Consider the following 16,789-nt stretch of genomic DNA (forward strand, 5'->3'; position numbering starts at 1 on the left):
CCCAAGAGTACTAGGTAGCTGTAAGCTTGCCCAGGTGCCTTAACTTTTATATCATCTTTTTCTGGTTTTATTCCTTTTACTCCCATTGACAAATAAGGCATTTTGAAAGCTTCCTTAAGTGCTTGAGTTTGTGGAAATTTTACTGATGCTAAATACACAAAAAATTATTAGTTCTACTGTGGCTCTGGTAGGAGACCCATTTCAATCCCTGGGTCAGGAAGATACCCTGGAGAAGGAAATGGCAGCCCTCTCCAGTATTTTTGCCAGGGAATTCTTATGGACAGAGAAGCCTGGTGGGCTACAGTCCATGGGGTTTCAAAAGAGTCATACATAACTTAGCAACTAAACAACAACAACAAATCATAACAAAGGTTTATTCCAATCATAATTGTATCCACATTTTCCCCTAATACATTTTAACTTAATCATACCAATTAGGTATAATGTATTATATATCCACATCTTTATCAGAGTGCTATGTATGTCACAGGTGTCCAAAAAACATTTCCATGTTAAACTGATTTAATCATGGTTACCACAGTTTTTCAATTTATGGTCAGCAGTAAAAATGTTTCCCAAGTTACATATAAACAAAAGAAGAGTGTTTTACCTCTTAGCTACTTTTATATGTGCTAATAAAATTATCCTGAAAGAAACAAGGCAAATATAAAAGACTAGCTTGTGATTCATAAACATATAATATTGCAGTTACCTTTTGCTGGATTACTTTAAATGCAGTTTTGACTTCTAGATGTGAGGATGTAATATGGACAATAAAAATCCTTCTGATATAATCTATCATGAATGATATACAATAGTGAGATGCCTTTTTTCTACAAACTGCATTTAAGAAATATCTGAAGCTAAACAGAGATGAGAGGGAAAAAATCCACAAAATTCTAAAATCCTTTGAGAAAAATCCATCTCTACATCTTTAATTTAGAGCCCAATCTGCCAAAACACCCACTAACCTCACAAATGGAAGTTGGTATTCAAGGGTTATTGAGCAGAGATGTTTTCCTGTTGCACCACTGTCAGAGAAGCACTTTGGAAAAATGGCATTGTATCATTAATTCATAGTGAAGGATCAGTGCTTCAGTATCACTCAGATCTTTCTTTTTCTCAGAGACAGGCACACCAAAGTCCCTTAACATCCTGAGAAGGTGATGATATCAACAGAGTAGGATATTTTATTTGTTTGTTTGTTTGCAGAGGTACAAGGTAAGTCTGGTCCATGGTATGATATGGAAGCCACAGGCTGGCATACCTGTCCTCAAATTTTACGCCCACCAGCCTGAACCACAACACAGGAAGTTCCCACTATACAGTTAGGTCTGGAAAACAAATTTATGGTTCCCAAAGTGGAAAGTGGGGATGGGGGAGGAAGGGATAAATCAGGAGTTTGGGATTAGCAGATATTTGTTGTTCAGCCACTAAGTCATGTCCGATTCTTTGTGACCCCATGGACTGCAGCACGCCAGGTATCCTTATCCTTCATCATCTCCCAGAACCTGCTTAAACTCAAGTCCATCGAGTCAGTGATGCCATCCACCCATCTCATTTTCTGCCATTCCCTTCTCCTCCTGCCCTCAATCTTTCCCAACATCAGGGACTTTTCTAATGATTTGGCTCTTTGCATCAGGTGGCCAAAGTATTGGAATTTCGGCTTTAGCAGACACAAACTACTATATATAAAATAGATAAGCAAAAGGTCCTACTGTATAGCACAGAGTACTATATTCAGTATTTTGTAGTAAACAATAATGGAAAAGATCTGAAAAAGATATATATATATATGATATGATATATATATGATATGACATATACATGATATGATATATATGATATATATGTGATATAAAAGATATATGTATATGATGTGCATAACTGAATCACTTCGCTGTACACAAGAAACTAATACAATATTATCAATCAACTATACTTCAATAAAAAATAAATAAAATGTATGATTAAACAATTAAATTAGTTCTTTAGGTCCTGGCAACATCAGTGAAGGGCTGAAATTAATATAATAGTAGCTTTCCTGAGATACCATATTTAGATATTGGCAGCATTGACATAAATATATGTATTTGAAAAGATATCTAGCAACCAGTAGACATTAAAAATAGGAAAAAGGGTAGGGATTTTTTTCCTGGAATGAAGGATAAGTATGACAGCAGAGAGGAAAGACCCAGGGATGGGAAGAGCCATGAGCCACTTTAAGAAGTAGGAGACTGAAAAGAGGGAGAAGAGCCAAGAGGGAAGGGGGAAGTAGCTTGATTCCTAAACATTTCAGATTTTTCTGTGGTCCCTCACGCATATTGAAATAGAAAATGGTAAATGAAAGGTAAAATTGATCATAGAACACAGTAGAATTTGATTAGAATGTGTAGCTTTTTATAGTGCTGAAGAAGGCAGAGCACCAAAGAATTGATGCCTTTGATCTGTGGTGCTGGAGAAGACTCCTGAGAGTCCCTTGGACAGCAAGGAGATCAAACCAGTCAATCTTAAGGGAAATTAACACTGAATACTTGTTGGAAGGACTGATGCTGAAGCATCAGAGGATGAGATGACTGGATGGCATCACTGATGCAATGGACATGAACTTGGGTAAACTTTGGGAGATGGTGAGTGACAGAGAGGCCTGGTGTGCTGCAGTCCATGGGGTCGCAAAGAGTCAGACACAATTTGGCAACTGAACAACAAAGACATAAAGCAGGAAGATAAATCACAATCATTTGTAAGCAACAACCACTTACTTTTTCTTGAAGAAACACTTTTTGACCAGAGCAAGACAACTCCCTAGGAGAAAATAGTAATACAGAATGATCAATTCTGAGTGAACTTCTAAAGAAAATGAAATGTGAAATTACTTCTTGAAAAAGAACACTAAGTTATGAGTAAAACATCAGCAATGATTCTAAACTCGTACTGCATATCAGAATCATCTGAGAAGTTCTAAATACTACTTATGAATCCAAAGACTCAGCCCCTTCCAAAGATTCTAATTTAACTAGGCTCAAATGGGACCCAGGCCTCTACATTTTTAAAGATCCCTGAGCAATTCTAATGCACAGCCAGAGTTGCAAACACCAGGAGAAACTATGATGCAAGCTTTGGGGTCAGCAGCAATTCTTTTTTCTTCTCATTTCTTTTTACCACTAAACTGTTGAAATCACCATTCACAGTACCATTCATAGGGGTGCTCTAGAATAACCCTTCTCATGAATGGCAGACCCAGATATAACCAATTTGATGAGGACAAATTATTCAATTTTAAATGGTACACTCGTGTTGAGATTGTCATTATTTTTTTTAAGTGTGTTGATCACAAAGGATAGTCTTTTCAAACCAGTGACTATTTGGTTGTGGGTGGGAGGTAGGACAGAAATGATAGGATAGTGTAAAAAATAGAGTTTTATATAAAGAAGCATGAGAAAACAATGGGGAATGGATGTGTTCACTATCTTGACAGTGATGATGATTTTATGGGTATACAGATGTGTCAGAACTTATCAAGTTGTTCACTTTAAACACGTGCCTTTTATTAAATGTCAATTACAACTCAATAAAGTTTAACATATAAAAACTCACACTGTAGTCCTTATGACTTACATAAAAGGTTTTCAAAAAGCATTAAATTACTTTATGTCTTCAAATCAGTGTACAAATGTCTTTAAATATTTGGAAATTCAAAATCAAAAGTGATAAGAAAGATCCCATGTCCAAAGCATCTCTCTTACTAGCCTATGATAATACCTGAAACTCCTTTAAGTGGTTGAAGCCAAATCCATGAATGTTATTTGGAAACTGTGATGTCCTTTTAACAGTCCTCGTACAAGTGCCACAAATTCACACCTCTCTCCCTCAGAAAGAAAGACTCTCACAAAAACAATAAATCTGGGATAGAAGGAAAGTGAGAAAATTAGGAGCATAGAGGCTACCCAGTTTACTCTAGGAAGCTCTGGACATCCAAGTGGTTGGCATAGAGAAGGTGCTGTCATGGCAAAGGTATATGAACAGAAGTTATAGTCATCACACAACCACAAATGCCAGAAGTAGCATCATCTGCAAACTAACCCTTGCTGGGTTTACTGGCACTGCTAAAACATTTGTTCTTTTAGGAGTACTTTTATGACTAGTCCTCAAATAATTACTATCCTTGTGATTGTTCAGGAAGGCTCTTTACTTATTGATGTTCTTCAAATGCATTCAGTTCAGTTCAGTTCAGTCGCTCAGTCATGTCAGACTCTTTGTGACCCCATGAATCACAGCACACCAGGCCTTCCTGTCCATCACCAACTCCTGGAGTTCACACAGACTCACGTCCATCGAGTCAGTGATGCCATCCAGCCATCTTATCCTCAGTCGTCCCCTTTTCCTCCTGCCCCCAATCCCTCCCAGCATCAGAGTCTTTTCCAATGAGTCAACTCTTCGCATGAGGTGGCCAGAATACTGGAGTTTCAGCTTTAGCATCATTCCTTCCAAAGAAATCCCAGGGCTGATCTCCTTCAGAATGGATGGGTTGGATCTCCTTGTAGTCCAAGGGACTCTCAAGAGTCTTCTCCAACACCACAGTTCAAATGCATCAATCCTTCGGTATTCAGCTTTCTTCACAGTCCAACTCTCACATCCACACATGACCACAGGAAAAACCATAGCCTTGACTAGATGGACCTTAGTCAGCAAAGTAATGTCTCTGCTTTTGAATATGTTATCTAGGTTGGTCATAACTTTTCTTCCAAGGAGTAAGGGTCTTTTAATTTCATCGCTGCAATCACCACCTGCAGTGATTTTGGAGCCCAAAAAAATAAAGTCTGACACTGTTTCCACTGTTCCCCCCTCTATTTCCCATTAAGTGATGGGACCGGATGCCATGATCTTTGTTTTCTGAATGTTGAGCTTTAAGCCAACTTTTTCACTCTCCACTTTCACTTTCATCAAGAGGCTTTTTAGTTCCTCTTCACTTTCTGCCATAAGGGTGGTGTCATCTGCATATCTGAGGTTATTGATATTTTTCCCGGCAATCTTGATTCCAGCTTGTGTTTCTTCCAGTCCAGCATTTCTCATGATTCACTCTGCATATAAGTTAAATAAGCAGGGTGACAGTATACAGCCTTGACGTACTCCTTTTCCTATTTGGAACCAGTCTGTTGTTCCATGTCCAGTTCTAACTGTTGCTTCCTGACCTGCATACAGATTTCTGAAATGCATTACTCTCCTTAAATATAGAAAGCAGAAGATAAATTGTCACTTTGGTAAGGATTGACTAGGTCCTATTGAATTTCATATGCATCTGCAAACAGTCAGAGTTTTACTTCTTCTTTTCCAATTTGGATTCCTTTTATTTCTTTTTCTGCTCTGATTGCTGTGACTAAAACTTCCAAAACTATGTTGAATAGTAGCGGTGAGAGTGGGCACCTTTGTCTTGTTCCTGACTTTAGGGGAAATGCTTTCAATTTTTCACCATTGAGGATAATGTTTGCTGTGGGTTTGTCATATATAGCTTTTATTATGTTGATGTATGTTCCTTCTATTCCTGCTTTCTGGAGAGTTTTTATCATAAATGGATGTTGAATTTTGTCAAAGGCTTTCTCTGCATCTATTGAGATAATCATATGGCTTTTATTTTTCAATTTGTTAATGTGGTGTATTACATTGACTGATTTGTGGATATTGAAGAATCCTTGCATCCCTGGGATAAAGCCCACTTGGTCATAGTGTATGATCTTTTCAATGTATTGTTGGATTCTGATTGCTAGAATTTTGTAAAGGATTTTTGTATCTATGTTCATCAGTGATATTGGCCTGTAGTTTTTCGGTTTTGCGGCACATTTCTCAGGTTTTAGTATCAGGGTGATGGTGGCCTCAAAGAATGAGTTTGGAAGTTTACCTTCCTCTGCAATTTTCTAGAAGAGTTTGAATAGGATAGGTGTTAGCTCTTCTCTAAATTTTTGGTAGAATTCAGCTGTGAAGCCATCTGGACCTGGGCTTTTGTTTGCTGGAAGATTTCTGATTACAGTTTCAATTTCTGTGCTTGTGATTGGTCTGTTAAGATTTTCTATTTCTTCTTGGTTCAGTTTTGAAAAGTTGTACTTTTCTAAGAATTTGTCCATTTCTTCCATGTTGTCCATTTTATTGGCATATAATTGCTGATAGTAGTCTCTTATGATCCTTTTTATTTCTGTATTGTCTGTTGTGATCTCTCCATTTTCATTTCTAATTTTGTTGATTTGATTTTTCTCCGTTTGTTTCTTGATGAGTCTGGCTAATGGTTTGTCAATTTTATTTATCCTTTCAAAGAACCAGTTTTTGGCTTTGTTAATTTTTGCTATGGTCTCTTTTGTTTCTTTTGCATTTATTTCTGCCCTAATTTTTAAGATTTATTTCCTTCTCCTAACCATGGGGTTCTTAATTTCTTCCTATTCTAGTTGCTTTAGATATAGAGTTAGGTTATTTATTTGACTTTTTTCTCGTTTCTTGAGGTATGCCTGTGTTGCTATGAACCTTCCCCTTAGCACTACTCTTACAGTGTCCCACAGGTTTTGGGTTGGTGTGTCTTCATTTTCCTTCATTTCTATGCATATTTTTATTTCTTTTTTGATTTTTTCTGTGATTTGTTCGTTATTCAGCAGCATGTTGTTCAGCCTCCATATGTTGGAATTTTTAATAGAATTTCGCCTGTAATTGAGATCTAATCTTACTGCATTGGGCTCAGAAAAGATGCTTGGAAAGATTTCAATTTTTTTTGAATTTACCAAGGCTAGATTTATGGCCCAGGATGTGATCTATCCTGGAGAAGGTTCCGTGTGCTCTTGAGAAAAAGGTGAAATTCATTGTTTTGGGGTGAAATGTCCTATAGATATCAATTCGGTATAACTGGACTATTGTATCCTCTACATAGAAAACCCTAAAGACTCCACCAGAAAATTACTAGAGCTAATCAATGAATATAATAAAGTTTCAGGATATAAGATCAACACACAGAAATCCCTTGCATTCCTATACAGTAATAATGAGAAAATAGAAAGAGAAATTAAGGAAACAATGCCATTCACAATTGCAATGAAAAGAATAAAATACTTAGAAATATATCTACCTAAAGAAACTAAAGACCTATATATAGAAAACTATAAAACACTAGTGAAAGAAATCAAAGAGGACACTAATAGATGGAGAAATATACCATGTTCATGGATCATAAGAATCAATATAGTGAAAATGAGTATACTACCCAAAGCAATCTATAGATTCAATGTAATCCCTATCAAGCCACCAAAGATATTTTTCACAGAGCTAGAACAAATAATTTCACAATTTGTATGGAAATACAAAAAAAACCTCGAATAGCCAAAGAAATCTTGAGAAAGAAGAATGGAACTGGAAAAAACATGCCTGACTTCAGGCTCTACTACAAAGCCACAGTCATCAAGACATACAGTATGGTACTGGCACAAAGACAGAAATATAGATCAATGGAACAAAAGAGAAAGCCTAGAGACAAATCCACACACCTATGGACACCTTATCTTTGACAAAGGAGGCAAGAATATACAATAGAGAAAAGACAATCTCTTTAACAAGTGGTGCTGAGAAAACTGGTCAACCACTTGTAAAAGAATGAAACTAGAACACTCTCTAACACCATACACAAAAACAAATTCAAACTGGATTAAAGATCTAAACATAAGACCAGAAACTATAAAACTCCTAGAGGAGAACATAGGCAAAACACTCTTTGACATAAATCACAGCAGTATCCTCTATGACCAACCTCCCAGGATATTGGAAATAAAAGCAAAAATAAACAAATGGGACCTAATTAAACTTAAAAGCTTCTGCACAACAAAGGAAACTCTAAACAAGATGAAAAGACAGCCTTCAGAATGGGAGAAAATAATAGCAAATGAGGCAACTGACAAACAACTAATCTCAAAAATATACAAGCAACTTATGCAGCTCATTTCCAGAAAAATAAAAAACCCAATCAAAACATGGGCCAAAAAACTAAATAGACATTTCTCCGAAGAAGACATACAGATGGCTAACAAACACATGAAAAGATGCTCAACGTCACTCATTATAAGAGAAATGCAAATCAAGACCACAATGAGGTACCATTTCACACCAGTCAGAATGGCTGCAATCCCAAAGTCTACAAGCAATAAATGCTGGAGAGGGTGTAGAGAAAAGGAAACCTTCTTACACTATTGGTGGGAATGCAAACTAGTACAGCCACTATGGAGAACAGTGTAGAGATTCCTCAAAAAACTGGAAATAGGACTGCCTTATGACCCAGCAATCCCACTGCTGGGCATACACAGCAAGGAAACCAGAATTGAAAGAGACTCGTGTACCCCAGTGTTCATCGCAGCACTGTTTATAATAGCCAGGACATGGAAGCAACCTAGATGTCCATCAGTATATGAATGGATGAGAAAGCTGTGGTACACATACACAATGGAGTATTACTCAGCCATTAAAAAAGAATACATTTGAATCAGTTCTAATGAGGTGGATGAAACTGGAGCCTATTCTACAGAGTGAACTAAGCCAGAAAGAAAAACACCAGTACAGTATACTAATGCATATATATGGAATTTAGGAGATGGTAATGATAACCCTGTATGCAAGACATCAAAAGAGACACAGATGTATAGAACAGTCTGTTTGACTCTGTGGAAGAGGGAGAGGGTGGGATGATTTGGGAGAATGGCATTGAAACATGTATCATATCATATATGAAATGAACCACCAGTCCAGGTTCAATGCAGGATACAGGATGCTTGGGGCTGGTGCACTGGGATGACCCAGAGGGATGGTACAGGGAGGGAGGTGGGAAGGGGGTTCAGGATGGGGAACACGTGTACACCTGTGACAGATTCATGTTGATGTATGGCAAAACCAATACAATATTGTAAAGTAATTAACCTCCAAATAAAATAAATAAAGTTATATTAAAAAATTCATATGCATATAGTCAAAGAGGCAGATGCTGGGACCAGTCAGTCAGGTCAGTCACGCAGTCGTGTCTGATTCTTTGTGACCCCATGAATCACAGCACGCCAGGTCTCCTTGTCTATCACTAACACCCAGAGTTCACTCAGACTCATGTCCATCGAGTTGGTGATGCCATCCAGCCATCTCATCCTCTGTTGTCCCCTTCTCCTCCTGCCCCCAATCTCTCCCAGTATCAGGGTCTTTTCCAGTGAGTCAACTCTTGGAGGAGGAGGCCAAAGTATTGGAGTTTCAGCTTTAGCATCAGTCCTTCCAATGAACACCCAGGACTGATCTCCTTAGGGTGGACGGGTTGGGTCTCCTTGCAGTCCAAGGGACTCTCAAGAGTCTTCTCCAACACCACAGTTCAAAGCATCAATTCTTCAACACTCAGCTTTCTTCACAGTCCAAATATCACATCCACACATGACTACTGGAAAACCCATAGCCTTGACTAGACAGACCTTTGTTGGCAAAGTAATGTCTCTGCTTTTCAATATGCTATCTAGGTTGGTCATAACTTTCCTTCTAAGGAATAGGCATCTTTTAATTTCATGGCTGCAATCATAATCTGCAGTGACTTTGGAGCCCCCAAAAATAAAGCCTGACACTGTTTCCACTGTTTCCCCATCTATTTCCCATGAAGTGATGGGACCAGATGCATGATCTTTGTTTTCTGAATGTTGAGCTTTAAGCCAACTTTGTCACTCTCCTCTTTCACCTTCATCAAGAGGCTTTTTAGTTCCTCTTCACTTTCTGCCATAAGGGTGGTGTCATCTGCATATCTAAGGTTATGGATATTTCTCCCGGCAATCTTGATTCCAGCTTGTGCTTCTTCCAGCCCAGCGTTTCTCATGATGTACTTTGCATATAAGTTAAATAAGCAGGGTGACAGTATACAGCCCTGACATACTCCTTTTCCTATTTGGAACCAGTCTGTTGTTCCATGTTCAGTTCTAACTGTTGCTTCTGAACCTGCATACAGATTTCTCAAGAGGCAGGTCAGGTGGTCTGGTATGCCCATCTCTTTCAGAATTTTCCACAGTTTATTGTGATCCACACAGTCAAAGGCTTTGGCATAGTCAATAAAGCAGAAATAGATGTTTTTCTGAAACTCTCTTGCTTTTTTGATGATCCAGCAGATGTTGGCAATTTGATCTCTGGTTCCTCTGCCTTTTCTAAAACCAGCTTGAACATCTTGAAGTTCACAGTTCCCAAATTGCTAAAGCCTGGCTTGGGGAATTTTGAGCATTACTTTACTAGCATGTGAGATGAGTGCAATTGTGCAGTAGTTTGAGCATTCTTTGGCATTGCCTTTCTTTGGGATTGGAATGAAAACTGCCCTTTTCCAGTCCTGTGGCCATTGCTGAGTTTTCTAAATTTGCTGGCATATTGAGTGCAGCACTTTCCCAGCATCATCTTTCAGGATTTGAAACAGCTCCACTGGAATTCCATCACCTCCATTATTAGCTTAGTTCATAGTGATGCTTTCTAAGGCCCACCTGACTTCACATTCCAGGACATCTGGATCTATGTGAGTGATCATACCATCTTGATTATCTTGGTCGTGAAGCTCTTTTTTGTACAGTTCTTCTGTGTATTCTTGCCACCTCTTAATATCTCCTGTTTCTGTTAGGTCCATACTATTTCTATCCTTTATTGAGCCCATCTTTGCATGAAATGTTCCCTTGGTATCTCTAATTTTCTTGAAGAGAACTCTAGTATTTACCATTCTGTTGCTTGCCTCTATTTCTTTGCATTGATCACTGAAGAAGGCTTTCTTATCTCTTCTTGCTATTCTCTGGAACTCTGCATTCAGATGCTTATATCTTTCCTTTTTCTCCTTTGCTTTTTGCTTCACTTCTTTTTGCAGCTATTTGTAAGGCCTCCTCAGACAGCCACTTTGCTTTTTTGCATTTCTTTTCCATGGGGATGGTCTTGATCCCTGTCTCCTGTACATTGTCACAAACCTCCATCCATAGTTCATCAGGCACTCTGTCTATCAGATCTAGTCCATTAAATGTATTTTTCACTTCCACTCTATAATCATAAGGGATTTGATTTCGGTCATACTTGAATGGTGCAGTGGTTTTCCCTACTTCAATTTAAGCCTGAATTTGGCAATAAGGAGTTCATGATCTGAGCCACAGTCAGCTCCTGGTCTTGTTTTTGCTGACTGTATAGAGCTTCTCCATCTTTGGCTGCAAAGAATATAATCAATCTGTTTTCAGTGTTGACTATTTGGTGATGTCCGTGTGTAGAGTCTTCTCTTGTGTTGTTGGAAGAGGGTGCTTGCTATGACCAGTGCGTTCTCTTGGAAAAACTCTATTAGCCTTTGCCCTGCTTCATTCCATACTCCTAGGCCAAATTTACCTGTTATCCAGGTGTTTCTTGACTTCCTACTTTTGCATTCCAGTCCCCTATAATGAAAAGGACAACTTTTTTCGGTGTTAGTTCTGAAAGGTCTTGTAGGTCTTCACAGATCCGTTCAACTTCAGCTTCTTCAGCGTTACTGGTTGGGGCATAGACTTGGATTACTCTGATATTGAATGGTTTGCCTTGGAAAGGAACAGAGATCCTTCTGTTGTTTTTGAGATTGCATCCAAGTAGTGCATTTCGGACTCTTTGGTTGATCATGATGGCTACTCCATTTCTTCTAAGGGATTCCTGCCCGCAGTAGTAGGTATAATGGTCATCTGTGTTAAGTTCACCCATTCCAGTCCATTTTAGTTCACTGATGCCTCGAATGTCAACATTCACTCTTGCCATCTCCTGTTTGAACACTTCCAATTTGCCTTGATTCATGGACCTGACATTCCAGGTTCCTATGCAATATTGCTCTTTACAGCATTGGACCTTGCTTCTATCACCAGTCACATCCACAACTGGGTATTGTTTTTGCTTTGGCTCCATCCCTTCATTCTTTCTGGAGTTATTTCTCCACTGATCTCCAGTAGCATATTGGGCACCTACCAACCCACATCCAAGGAGTGGCAGCTATGCGGGCGCAGGAGGGTGGAGTGGAGCTACTCCATGTTCATGGTCAGGAGAGGCGGCTGTGAGGAGATACCACTCGTCCAAGGTAAGGATACTGGGGTATGCAGTCTCAAAATCTCCACATAAATATCAGAGTAAGAACCACACATAACAGAGATTTTCTAACAGTAAAACCACACTGGTGACTCTATGGTGAAACAGTATGAACAGGAGACAAGTTTAAAATGAAGAAAATACTCTGAAGCTGGTAGTTTTCAATTAATACTATAAAATAAAGTGTTTATATTATCACAGTTCTTTTATTTTTTAAAAAATACATACATATTTTTAAAAACATCTTCCAAGACTACCAAATTCCAGGTCATATTTATTAGAAATGACAGGGGCTAAATCTATATCATTTTCCATTGATATGCAAAAATCACGTTTTGTGTTAGCCTAGTAAATCATCTATATTACAGAGTAGTTTATAGTCATCCAGATATATCTAGCAGGATATCAAGGAGTAATTATAATCATGAATGAGAGTAAAAGGAAACACTTGAACTGGGAAGAAAAGACCTGTCACTCTAGTTGTTTCCTAATGATTTTCCCAGAGTAAAGGCTTTAATGGAGATTTTTACTATTATTCTTAATTAGATGAGTCACCACTAGGGAGCTGGTCTCTTGTGAATCAGATTCATTTATTGAGAACCATGAGAGTATTCACAAGGAAAAATAAAAACAGTAGTGGGAAAGTATATTCTGCAAAGAAATCTTGTTTCCAAAATGCTATGCTTATTCAGTTGAATGCATTTATTTATAGTATTTATTTTGTGTTTTTTAAGTTAAGTCTTTCCATGGCCAGCCAGGGGAACAAACCACTGGTTTGCCTTTTCAGGGAGTACCTCTTATAACCCAATATTCTCTCATCTTTCTCTCTTACCTCATTAAAATATACCTGTCTTTTATTTGTGTATCAGATACACCTCTGTATCTGTGTTCTATTAGATAATCTGACCGTCTGTTTTTTCCATTTCAACTAAAGTCATAGTTGACAATGTATGAGGCCTACTGGAGAATATTTTTTGCATTTCCTGACAAGGATCATAAATTCCTCAGCCAAAAGCAGCAAAGAAATTTTACACCTAATGAAAGGCCCTGGAAGCCTCTCAAGATTTCTTTGAACAAGATAGCTTTTCATTGTCCTCAAATAGGACCACATAGGTACCCTAAGGCATCCCTAGTACTCTTGCAGATAATATGTGCTAGTAAGCATTCATTTACCAAATGAAACATTGTTTAACTAAATGAAAGAGAGAGAAAAAAAGAGCCAAAGAATTGATCCCACTGAAGATGCATATGAGACAGGAAGACAAAGTCTGAGTCATGATCAGAGAAACAGAAGGGAAGCCAAGCTAGAACTGATTTCAGAATCTAGTGGGGAAAGGATTCGAGAGATAACTGGGATATTTTATAGTGTCAAATCCTACAACTCTAGAGATAAAGGAAATAAGGACTAGAAATGGCATTGATTGGTTATTAGGAGCTCATTATAATATCCAAAAGAGCATTTGTTTACATATTTTCTTGCTTCCTTATTTTTTAACTTATTTATGTAATGTGATAGGAGCATAAAACAAGATTGTAAAAACTTAAGGAATTTGACAAAGTAGGAAAAATGGTAATGGTGAAGCCAGACTACTCATAAGATGTTTGGCTTAAAGAAAGAAAAATGGGTTAATGTGCAGTGTTGATAGTCTCAAGAAAAAGGATATTTCTGCAGATGGGAGAAAACTGAAAATGTTTATACCCAAAAGAAACCAGTTGAGTGGGAAAGATGGAAGCAGAGAAAATAAGGAACTTGAAGCCAAACTAAGGAAGGTAGAAGGTAGAAATAAAAAATAATGTTTAGAAATAAGGGCGTGAACTATATAATTTAAAGAAATAAATATGGGGAAAATCATGAAATTAAAATGTAAGGATATGGGAAAAGTAAGAAGCAAACCTCTAAATCATAAAGCAAAAATTGAGATCATTCTCACAATTTGGAATAATGGTAAGAGGCTGAGCAAAATTTAAAATCTTTAGAAGGACATATCAATAAATAAAGAAAACATATTTCCTTTGTAAGTCCAACAAAAATGAAAACAAAAATCTTAAAACCTAACGAAATGAAATGTGAAGGTAAAGAAACAAGTGTGAAGGTGAAAATGTAATGAATCTAGCTATCAAATTTATGCATCTTGAAATTTTATTTATTCTTCTCAATATTTTTAACTTTAAAGCATAAATTCAGTGGTCAGAAGCCACGGGTTTCAGAGATAAGATTGATAAAGATAAATATAGTCTAACTAACACGGAGGAGAAGGGGACAACAGAGGATGAGATGGCTGGATGGCATCACCAACTCGATGGACATGAGTTTGAGTGAACTCCGGGAGTTGGTGACAGACAGGGAGGCCTGGTGTGCTGCGATTCATGGGGTCGCAAAGAGTTGAACACGACTGAGCAACTAAACTGAACTGAACTGAACTGAACCACTATTTTTCTCCATTGTCTTTATATAATAACACTTGGACATGATCAGTTGTGTCAGCTTCATGACCCCCACAGACTGTAGCCCACCAGGCTCCTCTGTCCATGGAACTTTAAGTCTAACCGCTCCAGCTGTAACTCTATGGGTGAATATGTGTGTATGTGTATGTGGTCTTACATCACACTTTTAGCAGAAGACTGAAAGGGAAATACAAATTTTAAGCCAAACACATTAATCAGACACTGAGAAGTTGGCTGGCAAGAAGAAAGAGAGTTACAGTAATCGTGCGGGATTGGGACATTTAGGAAAAGTTGTGTATTGGTAATAATTGCTGAAAGGGGGAAGGAAAAGAAAGATGTAAGTTTTTAGTTCTGAGCTCTACTCAGGGCAAGGAGAAAAATACTAAGGAGTAAGTAATTCCTTGAAAGGAATAAGGAAATTATATCATCCCTGGTGCTCAAACACAATAAAAGCCAGGACACAATGCATTGTGAAGTTTTTGGACAGTAGAAAGACAGAAGCATTCATTCTATCCTGGCACATGGACTATTTAATACAGGGATGGCATGCCTGTTGCCCAATTTTGCTTACCAAAAATGTCAGGAGGAATTTAGGAACCCATGAAGATCTGTAACCTAGTGAGCAGGGCACAGAAACGTTTGTTTCTAAGGCACAGCTGGGGAAAACGAATTTATCTACAAAACACTCAGAATTGTAGCCTGGCTGAAATATATTGGTTTCACCTAAAATGTTATGATTATGAATGTTCTTATGGGCTTCATCAGAAACAATCTGGTCTCCTTTCTCCATTCTCCTTGATTTGAATCCCATCTTTTGGTTGACAGTTCCCATTTCCCTTCCTTATTTCTGGTCTTTCCTCTAGAGCTTCAGTTGCATTACGGGACAAATTTTCTCAGCTATCGTCTCATATATAGCATGATTAGGTTTGTGCTCACCTTTTGCCATCTTAAATTCCCCACTTCTTTCTCCCTGGTCCAAATTTCCCAGTCTTCAGAAATCTTTGGGTACAAACATGCATGATTTGTTAATATTCAAATTTCAATTCATATCTGCAAAGACAGGACTTCATGTTGATTAAGAGTTTCTCCAAGTCCCTTAAACATCTCCCAGACTCTCTAGAAAGTGTCCCATGTCTCTGAAGCCATAGGGAGGTGCACAGCTGCAAAGAATGATCCTTTCCCCTATTGTATACAATATCCCTCCTCCAGGAGAAGCAGATAACATGTTTCATGGGATCCTTCAGTGAAAAGGAATCCTCTCAAATCAGTCTCTAGCCTCTCTACTTTGATGACTCAGACTTAATCTTTGAACTGGACCAAAGAACATGCACCACACCCTCCTCTCATTGCCCCAGTATCATGTGCTTTCCCTAGTCATCTTGGGCAGAAAGCTTTCTCCTCCAAGCAAGTAAAACTCTCAGACACTTTCCTGAAGGAAATATAACAGTTAGGTCTCTATGTGAGTCTTGTCTAGCTTAGGTACAGCTGGACTTGTCCTCCTAGAAGGCAGGGACACCTAGGCTCTCATTCCCTCAAGCTATAAAACTGGATTCCACTTTTGATACAGTCTCTTCTATTCCACATAGCCAAACCATCCAAGACTCACTTGTCCTTCAGTCTCTAGATGTCTGAGAATAACTTGATGGTGTTCAGAGCCAGCTCATACTGACTGGCAAAAGCCAGTTATGAATGTCAGGAGTCTGGTGAGCCAGTTAATCTTGAATTGGCAGCTTGAATTCAGTCATTGTGAAAGCATTTACACCACAGAAAGTGGGCAAATTAGCAAATCAGGGCTTTTCCCCCTAGAGAGTCAACTGTTAAATATTTACCAGCACATCACTGGGTAAATCCACTATTTTCATGCAGAACGGTACAATTCATTAATACTCAAACCTTCAGAGTAATCTGTCAGCTGTTCTTCTTGTCTTTTTTTTTCCATCTCACATCCACTCATCCAAATCAAATCACTGAATATTTTAAGATTTACATTAGTTCCTATTGCCAAGGGGCTCAAACATAAATATGAAGTCTTTCAGTATGTTGCTGTATATCTTTAAAAATGGGTTACAAGAGAGAACCCATGTAATGTACTTAGCACAATACTTTGGGCCCTAGCAACCATTCAGTAAATACTGGCTGTTTGTCAGTATTATTTGTATTAGCACTAATTTACTATGCATTAAGTTCATCTTCACTTGCATTTTAAAAAACTTCCATATTATTCTTTGATACACTGAAGTCTTTATATCTACAA

Source organism: Capricornis sumatraensis, chromosome 5, assembly GCF_032405125.1.
Source record: "Capricornis sumatraensis isolate serow.1 chromosome 5, serow.2, whole genome shotgun sequence".
Taxonomy (NCBI): domain Eukaryota; kingdom Metazoa; phylum Chordata; class Mammalia; order Artiodactyla; family Bovidae; genus Capricornis; species Capricornis sumatraensis.